General features: G+C 38.4%; 1 protein-coding gene across 2 annotated transcripts in view; it reads left to right on the top strand.

Moving 5' to 3' along the window:
* The window catches only part of dlg2 (discs, large homolog 2 (Drosophila)), a 343,385-nt gene that overhangs the window by 293,726 nt on the left and 32,183 nt on the right, over nt 1–17,476 (top strand). The window contains exon 1 of one of the 2 annotated variants that reach the window (XM_036594499.1): nt 12,152–12,261. The exons of the other annotated variant lie outside the window; for it this stretch is intronic. The gene's annotated coding sequence lies outside the window, so the exon portion shown is untranslated. Of the gene's footprint in view, nt 1–12,151; nt 12,262–17,476 lie in introns of those variants that run through there. 2 annotated transcript variants of the gene reach the window in all.

Here is a 17,476-nt window from a genome sequence, read left to right as displayed (position 1 = left end):
GGGGCCAATGTTGGTTGTCTGATTTCGAAAAACTACAGACCTTACAGATGCATACTGGATTAAAACCACTTATCTTGTTAGCAGAGGTAGGTAGAGTGGCCTAAATCAATGCTCACATAAAAGTATTGATAGTTGTGTAAAATAATGACACAAGTAAAAGGTAAAGAAGAACAAGAACAATTTTGAGTAGAAGTACAAAAGTATAAGGTCAAAAATACTTAAGTTCTGAGTCATTTATAGAACTGCAGTGGAACTTCCAGCATCTATATACAGAGGAACTGGATATTGTTAGGCTATTTTCTTCTCTTTTTCAGATTGTTTTTGTCTCAAATTAAATGTTTAAGATCCAAAGTCAGGAATGCGACCAATGGGATGTTTATAATAATTATTCGCTCACATGGACACTGCACCGGCTCTCTTTTCCTTCCTTATTTCTTCTTCTGCCCACTGTTCCCTCTTCAACCCTACCAGTTCCTCCACCTTACATACACCCACAGACACACACACACACACACACACACACACACACACAAATTCGCACGTCATGCACAGAAATTCAAGCTGTAGTGCTGTAGTCATGCTTTTTGTGCAGAGGACTCAGGCATTTAACTGTCTTTGGGTCAGTGCATGTTTGTTAGATGTACAATATCACCTCCTGTTGTTACATAGAGGTGTTAATTGCTGTGTTTGAGCAAATCATGTATATCTGGTATAATTTAAGAGCTGTGCCATATCCTGCTAACATTAAATCCTGCTCTCATCTTTTCCTCATTCTCTGTCTGAGTCTCATGCTGTCCTTTGGCAGACAGCAGAGGTCATCTCTAATAGCAGCGAAGCTAAGCTGAAACTGAAGCTTGCTAATGCGGCACATTATTCACGATAAGCTTTTTGTTCTGCTGCAGTGCAAACACAGTATGGGAGTATAACCCAGGCTAGCTAATCTCCCTGGAACATCTGATACAGTAGCATCATTTGCCTATGGAGGAAGCTGCATAACGCTCCCCTCTAGATGTGGGGCAGGCGGTGCCGCACCCTCGTCTATTGTCTAACTGATAGAGAAAGATTTAACCCATATGTGGGTCAGCGCTTAAATTCCTCACTTCTTCATTCACACAAACTACATAACGAAAATATTTGCTTCATTGAAGCTTCAGAATAATTCATAGTAGTTCCTAATAGTAACTGAATGATGGACCTGCAGTTTAAGGATTCAATATGGGTAGCATTAGGACCCAGGGCAGAGGCTCATTCAGGTATACAATAGGTGGAGGGGACTGTCCCTCTTGATACTGCAAACGAGATGAGCTAGGACATTTATTCTGAACACCGCCGCATATGATAAAACCAAACGGTTATAAAACAGACAGAAGATTTATATTATTTATAGAAAGAAAACTCTATAGCACTTCAATGGCCAAGCTTGGCTGCACTAAGGCTGCAGAAAAGGGCTGAGCAATATGACAATATTGATAGTTATTGTTATAAATTATGTCACAAAACACTTTTCTGAACATATATCGTGGATATCGTCAGTATTTAAAAAGACCTCCTGAAGTCTTGTTTGTTTACATAGAAAGTATAATGCATCCTGTTTAATTGGATTTAAAGCAGTATGAGATGTGAAAGGCTAAATACAAAACCTTGGATTCATAAATTTATTAGTATTTTCTAAATGTGGCACTGCTTTGTCTGTTTTAACTTGATGTCAGAAGAAATATATATTGTGACACTGTGTAACATGAAAACTTCTTAAAGTATCATGGTATTACATTTTTGTCCTATTTCCCAGCTCTACTGCAGAATATAGTAATGCCAAATGAACCAACTGTCAAATCTTTAGGACCAGCCAAGGGCAAGATCTTCAACTAGGGATACACAAATAAATTATGCGAATAAATTGATATTTCAGCTCATTTTATTGTGAACCTCAAAGAATGTCTGGGGACAGTCAGGCCATGTTAGGCAAAATGGTGAAATCTAAGCAGAGATTAGCCTTGAATTCCTGGCAATACAAAACTTCTAACATTCATATAACAGTTGGTATGGACTCAGCCCTCTTTCTTGAAGGATGTCTCATTTTTCTAGGAAAGGAGGAGTTCAAAGAATGAGGTGCTAATTCAAAAAGAACATGCAAGTATGTCCTGTTTGGAAATCAGAGATATTGATGTCTTTTATCAAGTCAGTCAAATGAACCTGAAAGAATAACTTTGAGCTCACTTCCTTTAATATCCATTTTAGATGATGTTAATGCCACTGGCTACAGGGGCTTGCTTGCATATATATATATATATATATATATATATATATATATATATATATACCATACAGCTACATATAATAACCTTTGTCTTCATTTTTATTCATAACAATATTTCATATTTCAAGTTTTCTCACAGAGAAACCATAACAAGAACTATTTGTACAAAATGCAGATATTTGAATAGTAAAGCTGGTCAGAATGCCCATTACTACTTTTAGCATGCATGCTTGATTCTTCAATAGCTACCCAATTCTTTGCACATGGTTCCCTTATTAGGCCTAAATGCTCAACTAGTTGGGTGCAGAGTACCTGCTTAGCACTCTGATGTAATTTTCCTGCAGATGAAGTCTATTTCTAATATGGCTATTCATTCCACTGGAACTGATTCCCTATAAGGTGTAGGGATTGATTCTATGAGAGGTGAAGCTTGTTAAGGGCTGCAGAGTTTGTTTAGGTGCTGTGCTTGCACTTTTAGCAGGGAGCCAGTGGGACTGCTGAGCTAGTCAATGTATATGACAGACACAGAAAACTTCTGTCCCTCTTAACTGCTGTGATAAGACTGCCCCTGGTCCACCTGAACAAATTAGAAATCAAACCAGAATAGGTAGGTTGGATGTACTCAGCTGATCTTTGGGAAGAAATTTCAGTGCAAAAATCACTGGCGGTATGTAATGAGATAAGGAGTATTAGCTGTAATGAAGACTAATGTAATACAGTTTTAAGTAGTTTTATGCAATTTCTGTTGACCTGTTAGTTATTCAAACATTCTGATTGAACAAAAGTGTGCATTTTTTTGTGACCCTGTCTTAAAGTGAGTTTCATTTTATCATTCATAGACTTGACTTATGTCATATAATTAGCATTATGTGAAACACACTAAGCTACAAAGTCAGCTGTATATATCGCGTCAGAAAACTGATAAAGTGATAAGACACCTGATAAAAGAACTGTCAACTTGACATCAGTGCTGACAAAACCAGCCTTTATGACAGGTGATTCATATTGAAATAAATCAGGGGCATCACTAAAGGTTCATGGACAGGGGGCTTAGACTGTACTAGGGAGGTCTGAGGGCATGGTCCCCTTAGAGAATTATTTAATGGCCCTAAAATGTCTGCTTATCACAGACTTAGAGTAGCAGCAGCCAGATAATGTATCAACAAATGGCTATTTGGTCAAACTGGCACACATTAGACCTGTCTCTTCATAGTTTGTATTAAAAACAGAGCTAATATGACTTAAATACTATATCCATTCACTTGCAGCAGGCACAGATCAAGCAGAAGTCAAGTACTATTATCTCTTTTATCTTAGATAAGCTGCAAAATCCTAAATATATTATTCAGATTCACAGATTATAGATCAGTTCAGTCTCAGTTGGTGCAATCAGAAAGTGTGTGATTTTGCTTTGTATGCATGTTTTATAAGCTAGGTAACAGAATTTCATGGTCATAGTACAAATACTTTCTCAGTTAAGTTCAATTAAACATAATATCACTTTTAATTGAAAGTTTAAACAGCTCTCCCTCACTTTCTTCTTGATCACTAACTTCTACCCTGTTAGTCTCCTTTATCTTCTTTCTCTCCCTCTCCCTGTGTTTAGTAATACATTATTTTATTAAACTCAGATTTACACAAACTCAAGGAAATGAGAGATCAACCTTTTTTAACTAGTAAAAAATCTTCTCATCTGGCACAGCTGGATAATGAAGAATGAAAGAGAGAAATCAAAGATTATTTGAACTATTAATGTGCACTTATTTGGGAAGAGGGGCAAAAGTCCCCCTAAAATTTGCCTAGCGATGCCCATGGAATAAATGTTTGTAAATGTTGATGTAGGTTTATATCAGTTGTCATGAAAGGCTTTTGTGGATGTCATGTAGAGTGAAAAAAAATAGGGTTTGAAATTATAGCAAAGTCATGGAAGTAGAAGTCAGAAGTTAAAATGGTACATATGAACAGGTAGTGAGTGCCTTTTTAGCTACTTCATGTGAATGTTATAAAGCATTTAAAGGAAGAAGGAACAGAGAAATTGAATGGGTCCAGGTCTAGAGTGGCACGCCACCTCTGCACTGATGCAAAAAGGGAGACAGGAAGCAACATGCTAATATCAGAGAGAGAGAGACTCATTGACTTAATTGGAGGAGAGTAGAGGAAGCTAAGCAGTGATAGGAAAAAAAAGATACAGGAAGGGAGCTATAACTGAGACAGGTATAGCATTACTGAGAAGGAAAGACAGATGGCATGGTTAGATAAGCAGCTGAGTTCACCATTTCTGTCTCACATCATCTGCAGAAAGCACATTCACACCTGATTTTATCCGAGTGCTCTCAGACACAACACACACTTCCTGAATCCTGCTGCTGACTCACTGTCAGTTGCTCTGTGGCTCTGTTTTTCTCCATGTCTGTCTCAATCTTCTTCCTCTGTCTGGCATAGGAAATACCTGTGTACCGGAAATGTAGGTGAGCGCAGGGCACAAACTGATCTGGTGTAAAATGTAACATGAATATTTAATGTAGCTAAAACAGCACTATGTATGTTTTTGTCAAAATTAAAAGAAGTAAGTAAAGAAGAAAAAAAACACACTAAAATATGGTGTGCAGGTACTGCTGTGAGTCACCCTGTAAAGCCTGAAATAATCACTTAAAAGTCAGAGGTGTCGGTGCAGATTTCACAGAAGTTTCTCAGACTACAACATGCGTCTTTACGTATTAACGTCACACACACAGGCTCAGAGAGAAGGTCTGGCTCAGTTTTTAGGTCTAAATTGCAAAAACAGCATTATACAAATGAGGATATGATGACAGCAGATAATTCACTTACATCCTTGGACGACACGTCCTTCATCAGTTCTCTTTGAAGACTCTTTTAACATGCTTGCAAATGTTGCAGATCCGCTCATTTGGGTCTAAAGCAGAGCCCATGTTACAAAATGTTCTTCTGCACATTGCATGCAGTTACACATTTCCACCAGAGAGGTCTCAAATCTCCAAATCTTACATAGTGCAGCTTTAAACAGGCTCAAGTAAAACATGCTTTTAGTCACGTTCTTGTATTCCCATTACATCATCTGTGAATTTTGATAGCAATTAGACAGGTATTTCTTAAGATTTATGCTGCAAACTTTTTTTACACCATAAAAGTAACTTCTTTCCTCCAATTTTTTTAATACTTGAATTATGTTTGTAAGTAACAGAATTCACGTCTGTATTTTTTTAATCTCTCTCTTGGTGGCTGTAATTTCTCACCATTTTGAAGCAGGAGTTAACCAGACTAAAGTACAGCCTTCACACGACAGGGTTAGTTTTAACACAGTGTTACGACTAAGCCTCCTACAGTAAACGAGAAAATGAGAGAAATCCACAACCCTCCACATACATTCAAAACAGGGCAAGTTTTTTATGCACTATAGATGCAGTACAGGTGCATTTTTTTTCATCAAGGTACAAACAATTTTAACCCAAAATTATATTACACTTCTATAACCTAAGAATAGCTCAGCCAGTTTGTAGTCCCTGTGCTTACTGAATACTAAGCGTAGTATGTAATAAGCCTGGGATGTTAAAGGGTTAATGTACCCTCAACTATAAGAGGTCCAGTTGTGTACCTTAAATATGTTTTTTTTTCCAGCTAAAGGTACATATTTGTACTTTTTCCTAACTTAATTTTAAAAAAGAAAAATAAAATAAAAGCCTGCAGTCATTGCAACTTAAAAAATGTAATTGCAATGGAATACGGTACAATTATGTTTCATAACTATAGGTATTGAATATTGAGAGTACCACCCCAGTGACTGCTTAGCACCTTTTTTCTGAAAGTTTGTAAATAAATATATTTCAATATGCAAAGTTTACTTCACACCAAAGCCTCTTGCATGTTATAATTGAGAATTATTGCCAGAAATACCTGGAATAAGTCACCTGAGCACGTCATAAGTCTCCATTTTACACAAATATATTTCAGTTTTATTGTGCTGATATTAACTCTTCTACTTTGTGGTCAAAAATACATTTGACACAACCTTTTTCACTGTTCACCTATCATATTTATGTATGTATTTTGGTTGGAAAGCTCATCTGATTCAAACAACATAGAACTTTTATTGTATTAATTGTGTTCTGCATTGATTTACTGATCTTTTTAGCAACTGTTACAAGTAGCCCCTCAGTCTGTTACAGTGAACCCCTCCTATGGTGTAAGTTATAATGTTTGCACTCACTTCACATTTGGCAGAATTGTTCATAAACAGCAGGTGCTGGTAATTAAGTTTATGTTTTCATTTGTAGCGGAGATGTGTGGGTTGCTTGTATTAGAAAAAAAAATAATACATTTTAAATTATTTAGCAAAAACCAAAATGTGCTAACAGCATTCAAAGAGTATTTGTATCCTGAAAGTGTGAGTATTTGTTAGCACTGGACAGGGAGAATATACAAAAGCACAGAAAATGTCCTCGCATGCTGCCCTCAGCTGTCTGAAGTTTTTATTTGTGCTTTGAAAATAGTAAGGGGCTTTTGAGCTGGCATTTTCTAACGGAGCTGCAGTGGAGCGAGGTTGTCATTGCTGGCATTTGGGTGCGTGTGAGAGTGTGTGTGTGTGTGTGTGTGTGCACATGTACTCCTATTGGTATAGGAGTGTGTGAGACAGAGTGGGGCTGCTGGAGGGGACGGCCTGACATCACTAGCATTCATACGCTAACCCTGTCTGACAACTACAGCCTCCATAGCAACACCTGGAGGAGTTTTCTAACACACAAAAATGCACACACAGACCCACGCTCAACAAAAACCTGAGACAAAAAGATTTCACTCATATGAATTTCATAACACAGGGTTTCCAATGTTCTCTAATAAAATCCTGTACAGTGTGATGACTGCAGAGACTACACGATTACGGTCTGACAGCTGCTGTCTACACAGACATGTCATTTCCCTCGCACACGCCTGGAAGGATTACTCGCTCTGATTGGGATATTTAGAATCAGAGGAAAGTTTTGTGTGTGTGTGTGTGTGTGTGTGTGTGTGTGTGTGTGTGTAGAGGGGATGTTGAGGTCATTTAACATTATGCAGAAATTCTAGAACTCTATGAATGAATAATATATTTAATATTTGACTGTAACAGCATTCGGCTTCCTCTCTTATGCAGTCTCACGTCTCTGCTCTATTTAATTTCTCATTGTGTTATGGTGAGAATTCGTCAGGGACCGGTTTCACAATATCATTGTAGAATAACAGTCCAGTACGGCAAAGTTGATATGGAGATTAATGTGAACTAAGCCTGTTAGACGGATATAAAATTGGGATGCTGTGTGCCCCACTTGAAAATTTACAAATTTCCTCTCACAATATGTATTTGAAATGTGCGGAAATAGATAATAGTAAGTAAATGTTGAATAAAATGTTAGTAGTAAATACAGTAAAAATCTATACAGTATGTGTTTTTAATTTCCAGTCAATTAAGCCATTAAGTACAAATTATTAATTTGATATTTCTTAGGAGGTTAGCTATGAGATAATCCACTTGCATAAGGAAGTGGAAAATCAAAAAAAAGTTAAAAAAACAGGAGTCCTCAAAACTAGAGTTCAAAAAATTATTAAAAGTTATAGAGAAAATTGGACTCCTAAAAACCAAGCAAGACCTGGTAGACCACCAGAACTATCACCTATATCATATAAATAGTACTTAAAGCTTTCATCTTTGAGAGGTAGAATGAAATCCAGCTCCACTCTTGCTTCAGATTTGAAAACATCCACAATTATTTCTGTCCATCCTTCCTCTGTGAACTCAGCTCTTTCATTCAGCGCGAGTCTGAAAGGATGTGTAGCTTTCAAGAAGCCATTACTGAGAAAAAGAAAATAGAAGAATAGTTGCAAATCAAACAAAAAAACTGCTGGTGTTCTCAGAACAATGGACTGACCACCCCAGAGTCCGTCCCTTAACATCACTGAATATGTTTGAAATCGTTTGAATTGATAGAAAACGCGACCAACTTCTAAGACTGAACACTCTTCACATATATACCTGCAGATGTGGACACACTAGACAGTTTTCTGCTTTTTTCCTGGCTCACTTTCCCGAACAGCTTGTACTTAATTATTAGTTTGGCTGGAAATTAAATTAAGAACTACTAGTATCACATTTTAAACAATTTACCTTGAAGGACTAAAGTATTGTAAATGCTTTGGTCATTTTGGTCCCTCTTTCCTTTTGAGACGAAACACCTATTGGTTTGTCAGCATTTCCAAAATAAGGTTTTGGAGTAGGTAAAAGTGGCAGACTGGTAGCTGTGTGATGTTTTAGTGTTTTGACCAGGAAATACTGCCTAAGTAGAATCAATCTCTTGCAGTATAGGCATTAGACCTTGTCAGAGGACACCTGATCACATTCTTATGGAAGAAACAATCACATACACTAGTGTTGTCTATTAATATTAGAATAGCTCCTTCACTCTTACATGAACATAATAATCGTACTCTACTATATGTGTGAGGGCTGTATGTGTGTGAACTGTCAGCTCTGCAGCAGCAATCATGATCTTTCAGCTCCAGTGCTGGATTAATCCTATCTTCAGCACATGTTGTAAAATCTCTCATCACAGACTTCCTTAATCCAGCTGGCTCTCCTAGGTTGGAATTCAGAACCAAGCTTAACAGAGCTGAAACGCATGTATCCGGAAAATTCCATCTGGTGTTTGTTATCTTTCTCCGCAAGTGTCAGCAGTTCCAGCAGAGGAGAGCATTACACGGATTTAAGAATCAAACCAGTGACTCATAATATACTCGTTTCACTTAAAGCCTATAGCAGGAATAATAAAGAGTTAATGCAGGACAGTTCGAGCTACACAATATTAAGGAGATAATGTGGGACAGTTACCACTAGGGCAGTGGGGAGCTGTAGTAATGCAGCCTCCAAATGAGCATTACATGTATGAAAACTTGGGCAAATTTGTAAGAAAGGCTCATACCGTTCCAATGTTATAGAGTAGAAATCTGCAGGATGTAATAAACTATGAGAACACAGCTGGTCCTCCAAAACCACTCCAGTGTTCTTAATAGACACACATGAGGGTTGAATAATGAGAGTGTCAATATCAAGGCTGAGTTTCATATAAAAAGATGTTAGAGAGGGCGTCTCATTTTCTGTAATACATGAAAAGCGGAGGGAATGAGGGTTAGAATGGTATTTCATCCGCATACCAGGGGCAAGAAAAGCCATGTGGACTGATTTTGTATTCATAGAGAATATGAGTGGACTAAGAATTGACCCCTGAGGAACACCAGTCATATAAGATTTTGAGGTGTTTAAAGTGACCTTTTAGGTGTTTAAAGCAGACTACCTGGGAAAATCAACTTCGAAGATATGATGAGCGTTATGAGAGATGACAGTTCCTTATGTCCACTTTTAAAATATGTGATCTGAAGATTTACAGTGTCAAATTTTGAAGACAGGGTCAAGCTAGGTGGGGAAAGAATCCATTAGATTATTTTCAGGATAGTTGTGGAGAGTTCCACTGACTAGACTAGTGGGGTCCAAAAGATTATTCTCCTGTAAACAGGGGAATAAGGATCAAAGAAGAGACAGAGAATAGTGTATGTGAGTTAGAAAGGCATGTTTTAATTTTTGAGTGAAACATTTTGGTTTTTGCTGTAATAATGAAAAAAGAGAATGAGGTAAGCAGGAACTGATGCTTTACCAGGTCGCTTGGCAAGTTGGATTTCCTCCATTTTCTCCCAGCTCTGCATAATATTGTTTTATTGGATCGGAGAGCATCTGACAGCCAGGAGGTGGAATATGAAGGTGGTGACAGTTTTGAGACAAGAAGGCAGAGCCCATCTAGAGATGCTGAGAGAGTTGAGCTGAGGTTGGCAGCAGCAGAATCTGTTGGCAGTTCTGAAAGTGAGAACACTATGGAAAAGGTGCTCTGGAAAGGGGGAAAGGGTTTTAATGTTCTAAGCAAGTTATAGCAGTGGGCAAAACAGAGGAACTTTGGGGAAGGAAATGAAGAAATGCTCAAATACATGCGGTGGGCTCAGTGTGAGAGTGGCAGTGGTGGAGTTCTGGTTGAAGATGGTTCAGAGAATGTAGTCTGCTTTATGCATTTGTGCGTACCAGAAGAGAATGACATTAGTATGAGTCGGTCGATGAAGTCTCCAAGCAAAATCAGAGGTCCTCAGGGAACAAGCTGACAACAGAGTCACGTTCTTCAGTGAAGTCCTTGAAAGAAACTGGAGGACAATTAAGAACAATAATGTGGAACTGGAACGTTTTGGATACAGTAACTGCATGAAATCAAATATAGAAATCTCAATTACATTTAGGAAGGAGAGAAAAAAGGTTAAACAGTTCATCAGTAGACATGTCCTCCTGCATGGCCAGAGGTCCTTAGTGCATGGCTGAATGAGTAGGCTTCAGAAAGTGGAGGAGGTATTCTTTGGGGTTTTCAAGTTTATGTTAGGGCTATTTACCGAACTAATAGTCTGGTGGCATGAGCAGTGATAAAATTAGCCTCTTGAAAGATTGACTTGAAGTTCCACCATCCAAGCACCAGTTTCACTATTGTGCACATGAAAGGGTGGAGTAAGATGGGAAGATGACATGTGGACCTGTAACCAGATGAACTGAGGACAGAGATCAGCCAACACCATGGCGATGAGAGTGAAAGATGATGTTAGCGTAAGTCAGATGAAACAGACTAGCAGACTGCTGTGGAGTTCTTCTTATTGTTCTTTCTCATTAAAGTGAATGCACTCTGAATTGATGAGTAGTGCATGGACCCATCTATTCCTAAATATGTAAAATCGCTGATGTGCCGTTAGGAGAAAACAGCCATATCCAGCAGCAGCAGCAGGGACAGCTCTGCAGTGTAGCATGTAAGACTCTTAATTGGTTGTAGGAACCAGAGATGAGGCCCAGGCTACCATTCTACACTTTAATCAATCAAAAACGTAGCATATAATTTATCTTTCTTAAGGACAGCATCAAACAAACTATGACAAAACTTGAATAATTAGGAAAATCGGTGAAATTAGCTAAGAATCTCTATGCTTCCGACTGCTGTTTGTTATCTAGGCTGAATGTAGATCATGTAGAAGATTCTTGCTGACTTTGTCTGACTCATAAGACAAGCGTTTTTTACGACGCAGTGTTTGTTTATACATTTTCGCTCCAATTTAAGAAACTCCCTGAAAACATTTCAGTGTCTTCTGTGTCAGGATTTGCTTTTGGGGTTTGTTTATATTTTGAAGCGAGCGAAGCAATCCAGGGCAGATTAAACGAGCACAGATGACACCCAGAAAGAAATCCACCGCGCCTTTTGATCTCGGAGAGTTTGTGAGGAAAGAAAAACGTGTGTGGCTTAAACGCGCTTTAGTTGTAGAAAGACACTGTAGTGTTACAGCCTATAGTAGATTGTTGTGTTGGGAGATAGAGACAGAGAGCAGGAGTGGGAACGAGGGAAAGCAAGAGGGAGGAGAGAGAATCATAGTGTGGCATGCTCTGCTTGTGTGTGTGTGTCTATGTGTGCGTATGGGGAGCGGCCAATCCCTCACACTCTGCAGACACTGAGCATCTCACTAAACTGAGCCACTCACATCCTCTTCTCTCCCTCACCGTTTCCTCTCATTCATTCATTTGCTCATTCTCTCTCTCTCTCTTCCCACTCCAACTCCTTTTCTTTGTCCCTCACTCTTTCTCTTCTTCTCTATCTTTTCTCACTCACTCTCTCTCTCTCTCTCTCTCTCTCTCTCTCTCTCTCTCTCTCTCTCTCTCTCGCCTGCCCGCCTGCTCGCTCGCTCTCTCTCTCTCTCTCTCTCTCTCTCTCTCCTATACACTCATTCCACGCAGCTTACTCCACGCTGCTCCTGTCTTTGTTCTTTGTTATGCTCCTCGTCTCTGCACGAGGGTGCGTGTTTGTGAACTAGAGCTTTACTGAAGTGTGAGATTGAAAGGAGTGTAGTATCTTCAGGATCACAGCTGTGTGTGTTGGTCTGGACTCAGAGAGGTAGGTGTGCACTGTGCTCTTGGCTCGCTCTGATTTCCTTGTGTCTGCATGTGTATGCTGTAACTAATTCCCCCATCATGTGGGAGGTAGCTGTACTGTATAGCTGTATCATGGTACAGTTCAACATCTCCTTCTCCACTGATTTTGCTCGAGATTAGGTCACTGTGTGAAAGATCCATTTTTAGACTTATTCATACGGCTAAAACTATGAACAGTGGCTTATTTTGGTGTGGTCTGGATTAAGGATTTGTAGACTGGATTAAAGATTAAAGCTTGTTTCTGACAAATTACAGCCGAATAAAGAAGCAGTTTTTTTTCATGGATTTTTTTTTGGCAAATTCACTCTGCCACAAAAGGTTCTTTGAGCAAGGCCATGGAAAAGCCTTCTTTGGTTCCCTTAAGAACCATATTTGAAAGTGAAAGGTGTAGGTTTGAAGAGCCTTTTAAGGGTTTAAAGAACCATCATATTGTGTGAATGTTTTACACACTTCAAAATAAAGGTGCCGCAGATGGTTCTTTGAGCAGTGCTGTAGAATAGCTACTTTTGTTTTTTTAAAAACCTTTCAGTGCATGGTTCTTTGGAGACTGTTGTTTGGAGAGTTGTGTGAGTCTGAAGAACCTTTTTAAAGTTTAAAGAACTTAAAATGGTATTGAAACTTTACATTATGTGAAAGTTCTTCACACTCACAGATCTCTTTTTCAAACATGGTACTTAAGGGCATCAAAAGTGGTTCTTCTATGGCATCATTGAAAGAACGCTTTGCAGCCTTTTTTTAAAGAGTGTGTACCAAATTAAGGGTTCTTTCCAGAACGTTTACATTATGTGAGGGTCCTTTATACCTTAAAGAAGTTCTTCACACTCAAACTATGAAGTTAAACCCTTTTTGGCACCTTTGTTTTTTTAAGATTGTTAAGACTGTAACCTTGTATCTCCAACTTTATAGGAGCAAAACCAGTTTTACTTTACTGTAGGTGAATGTTAAGAGTTTTTATTACAGGTAAGTTTTGACAGTTTCTTGCTGTCCTTTCAGAATAAAATGTTCACATAACGAAGGGGCAGCTAGAGTTTTTGTAAAAATAAATTAGTACATACATAAATAATTGTTAAAGGTGTCTATTGTAAGTCTCTCAGTCTGTTCCTAAAGTCCTTTACCTTCACTGCTGAAGTGTGGCTGTGGAACAAACTGCTGGCCGCGCTGCTGGTCTGAGGGTGAACAGAGTGCCGCTGCATGCATGTTGTCTCTGTGAGAGAGAAAGACAGGGAGGAAGTGCGAAGCACCATGCTTGTGCATGTAGAAGAATGTTTTTGCTTGCAGATATAGCAGCACATGTGTGTTTAGATGAAAGATGATGAGCTTCTGTGTGTCAGCAGGCTGAGCGGATCCAGCGCTAGAGAGCAATGAAGCACCTGCCATGTCATTCTGAGTCAGTTTTCTCTAGAGCTCAGGAAACTGATCGGCTGGGTGCACCATCACCTACTCAAAAGTGACTTTCATCCCAAACACCTTTCAAACATGCTTTTCTTGTCTTGTCTGCTTATGACATTTGGTTTTATGTACCAGTCATAATTCATTTTTACACGACCACTTTCCAGCCTCTTTTCGTCTTTTGGTGAGGCTGATGTGTTTGAATATATGTGCGGTTTTATGTAGTTGGGGCGCTTCCAGTAACATCCAGTAGATGTTTTGTTGATTTTCTACATGAAAATAAATTAACACATCCTCTAAAGAGAACACACTTCTGCACATTTTAATGCACAATTACTGTTTATTTGCTGAATTTAACATATTTAACATATCTAAAATGTGGCATGTGCAAATGATATTCCACATTTTATCATTCGTTTTATTTTTTTTTCAATGTCAAAAAAATAATTGATGCACTAAAATTTGCAGTGAAAGTATGTTAACCTATTTTCACTTAGAGAATCAACAAAAACGTGTTTTGACCAGGGGTGTTCAAGCTTTTGCACATGACTGTATATATGCTTTTAAGACTGTTTGTAAATGATGTAAATGATCCCTGTGTTGATGGGCTGCCCTATATTGTACCTCATTCAAAAGGCAGACCAGGCTGAAACACTCCTTATAACTTCAACATGAATGAGCAGGGCTATAGATTGTAGGTTGGATCAATTTAAATGTCTTTTGTGACATCACAAAAGCAACTATTTCAAACTGACCTGTTTTTGCAGCTTAGTTTCCATATATGTACTGTGTGGACTGGGGAGGGAATGAGTGAATGTGTTTACTGAGGTTGATGCATGTTATATATGTGCCGTACATGTGTATCAATGGCGTCAACTATTTTTTTATGTTTTTTTTTACCCCATTTAATTTTTTATAATGAACGGACATGTAAACTTTCTGAAATCCAGACCTTTTTAATTATTTAGGTACATAAACATATTTTTCCTTCTCTCTTAAATCTATCATTTTGAAGATGCAAGATTTTCTTACGACAGCAACGATGTCACTGGCCTTTGTGTTCTGGTGGTTATGGATTGTCTTGAGCAATGGTCAGCTCTCTGCTCACCTGGGGCTGTATTTGGCTGGTGATCTAGATGGATATGACCTTCAGTATGGGTATCTGCTGCAGGCTTGTCCTTGCAGTTAACTGCCGTCGTGTTCTGAAGGTCAGCGGTATGAAGCACTGAGGCACGGAGTCTCTGTATGACTCTACTGCACCACACATCCCTTTTTCAGTGAAGCTCTCAAACTGCGGCTCTTGAGTTCTAGAACTGTCAGCTAGTGTTAATTATAACACACCATATGTCTTAGTTGAAGATCAGCACTCTCGGAACTTACATACCCTACAGTTCAGTGGTTTGGAATCACTATTTTCCATGAGATAAAAACAATTTTGTAGCAGACATATATAAATTTGTAGTACTCAACAGCTTCATATGATTTGTAGGAAGAAAAAAAGGAAATTTTAGATCTTTGCAGAAGGATGAAGAGAGAAGGATCAAATTTTCACATCTAGATTATTGCTTGGTTAACTTTTATATTAATGAAGGATGAATATTCTGTCTGTTATACTCTAAATCATCAGTCTCTCTGTTTTGTCAGGTAAAATATACTTGTTTCTAGTTATATGCAAAAGTTTGAACACCCCAGTCAAATTACGTTTTATTGATTTTCTGTGTGAAATTTAGTTCCACATCCTCTACAGGAAACAAATATAAATATGAACGGGAATAAATATGACATTTTTCTGCAAATTTCAGAGCACAATTCTGTTTATTTACTTGGTTTGCATGTTGGAAAGAAATAAAATATAAATATTAAAAAATGCATAAATAAAATATGTGCATTTTTTTCAGTCTGTTAAATTCAGCAAAAAATAGAAATTGTGCATTAAAATGTTTTCTGTAGATGATGTGAACTTATTTTCACTTAGAGTCTTTTAGCTATGTATGCCAGCCAGGATCGACAAGTGCGTACCAGGGGTCTGTTTCCTAACAGCATTGTTAAACAACTATCAGGGTTAAATGATAGAGAAACTATTATTTTGAACACTCTCTTTCCACAGTTACTGCAATGGTTATTCTAACGCAGTCCAGGATGGGGTGGGTTGTAACACAGAGCATGTGGGGAGACTAATCAAAGAATGTTAGACCCACTCATATTTCTTACATGAACCTACTTAAGTCAACGAAAACTTGACTTTATCCAATATCATCTGAAGCTCCTGTCTCACTTAAACTAATATATGCACATACACAGTGGTATATGTTTAAAATGTTTTAATATAGACTAATAGGTTCAGTATCAATATTTCAGAAAAAAAAAAGGGAAACAAATTTCCTTTACAAATGTAACTCAGGAAATTATTTTACCCTCCAACTACAAATACAACCTACCCCTGCAGTGGTGAAGGTTGTTACAGTGGATTATAATAAACGAACTCAAATGTTGTGTGAGTGAGCAGTAGAATTCTACACTATTGCTGTTTGTAACAGACAAATATGGGTATCATATATAAAAGTTTGAAAAGTATAGAACAAATAACCACTACAGTGGTTACAGTGGAGTGGAAAGTGTTAGACCCCAAGCTACTCTATCTTTTATTGTGTTATTACTGAGTAAAGTTACAACAGTTATTAACAACCAGTAACCGTACATTCAATTACATACAGTCGTGTGCAAAAGTTTCAACATCCCTGGTGAAATCACACTCTATATTTGTATATATCCACCTCTGCAGTCTGCAAGAGTTAAGTTCCACTTATTCACATTGAAATTATAAGAAGTATTTCAGCCTGGCCTTCTTTCTGAATGAGGCACAATACAGGACAACCATACAGATTTATCTGTATTTATGTCTTAAAGGCACATGTTCAGTTGTATGCGAAAGTTTGAATACCCCTGGTCAAATTACATTACGTTAGTTTTCAGTGTGAAAATAAGCAGATCCTCAACTTAAATATGACATCTTTTCTGCAACTTTTAGTGCACAGTTTCTATTTATTTGCTGAGTTTAACATATTCAACACAAATAAAATGTAAAATATAAAATGTGCCACAATTTTTTTTTTCACTTAAGAAAACCAACAAAATATGTAACTTGACAGTAGTTCTGTCGCTTCACAGCAAGAAAGGTCTGAATTCGATTCCCCGGCTGGGCAACCAGGGTCCTTTCTGTGTGGAGTTTGCATGTTCTCCTCATGTCTGCGTGGGTTTCCTCCAGGTGGTCCGGTTTCCTCCCACAGTCCAAAGACATACAGTCAGGCAGATTGGAGATACGAAATTGCCCCTAGGTGTGAGTGTATGTGAATGTGTATGTCTGTGTGTCTGACCTGCAGTGGGACTGGCGGCCTGTCCAGGGTCCACCTCTGCCACATGACTGATAGGATAGGCTCCAGCGCCCCCTGAGACCCAGAAGGATAAGCTGCTTAGAGGATGAATGAATGAATGAATGTGATTTGACCAGGGGTACTTAAACTTTTGATTACAACTGGTCTAAAGCTAGTGTAAAACAATTCTCTTATTCTCTGTGTCTTTCGTTCTGTCTCTCTCGCTCTGTCTGACCGTATTGGTACGGTAGTTTGACCTTGGGGGTGAGGGAGTAGTACAGTGCTGCTCTCAGAGCTCAGATTCAGTAGGGCCGTGTGTATTGATGTCCTGTATTGATCCTCACAGGCGCCAGATCTTTGCAACACTGCACCTTAAAGGCCACACAGAAAGACCTTATAGTCTGTTCTCTAGCTCCA

This window comes from Colossoma macropomum, unplaced genomic scaffold (assembly GCF_904425465.1).
Source record: "Colossoma macropomum unplaced genomic scaffold, Colossoma_macropomum, whole genome shotgun sequence".
NCBI classification, from domain to species: Eukaryota; Metazoa; Chordata; class Actinopteri; order Characiformes; family Serrasalmidae; genus Colossoma; species Colossoma macropomum.
The sequence above is the reverse complement of the archived record's forward strand: the minus strand, read 5'-3'. Positions and strand labels throughout refer to the sequence as shown.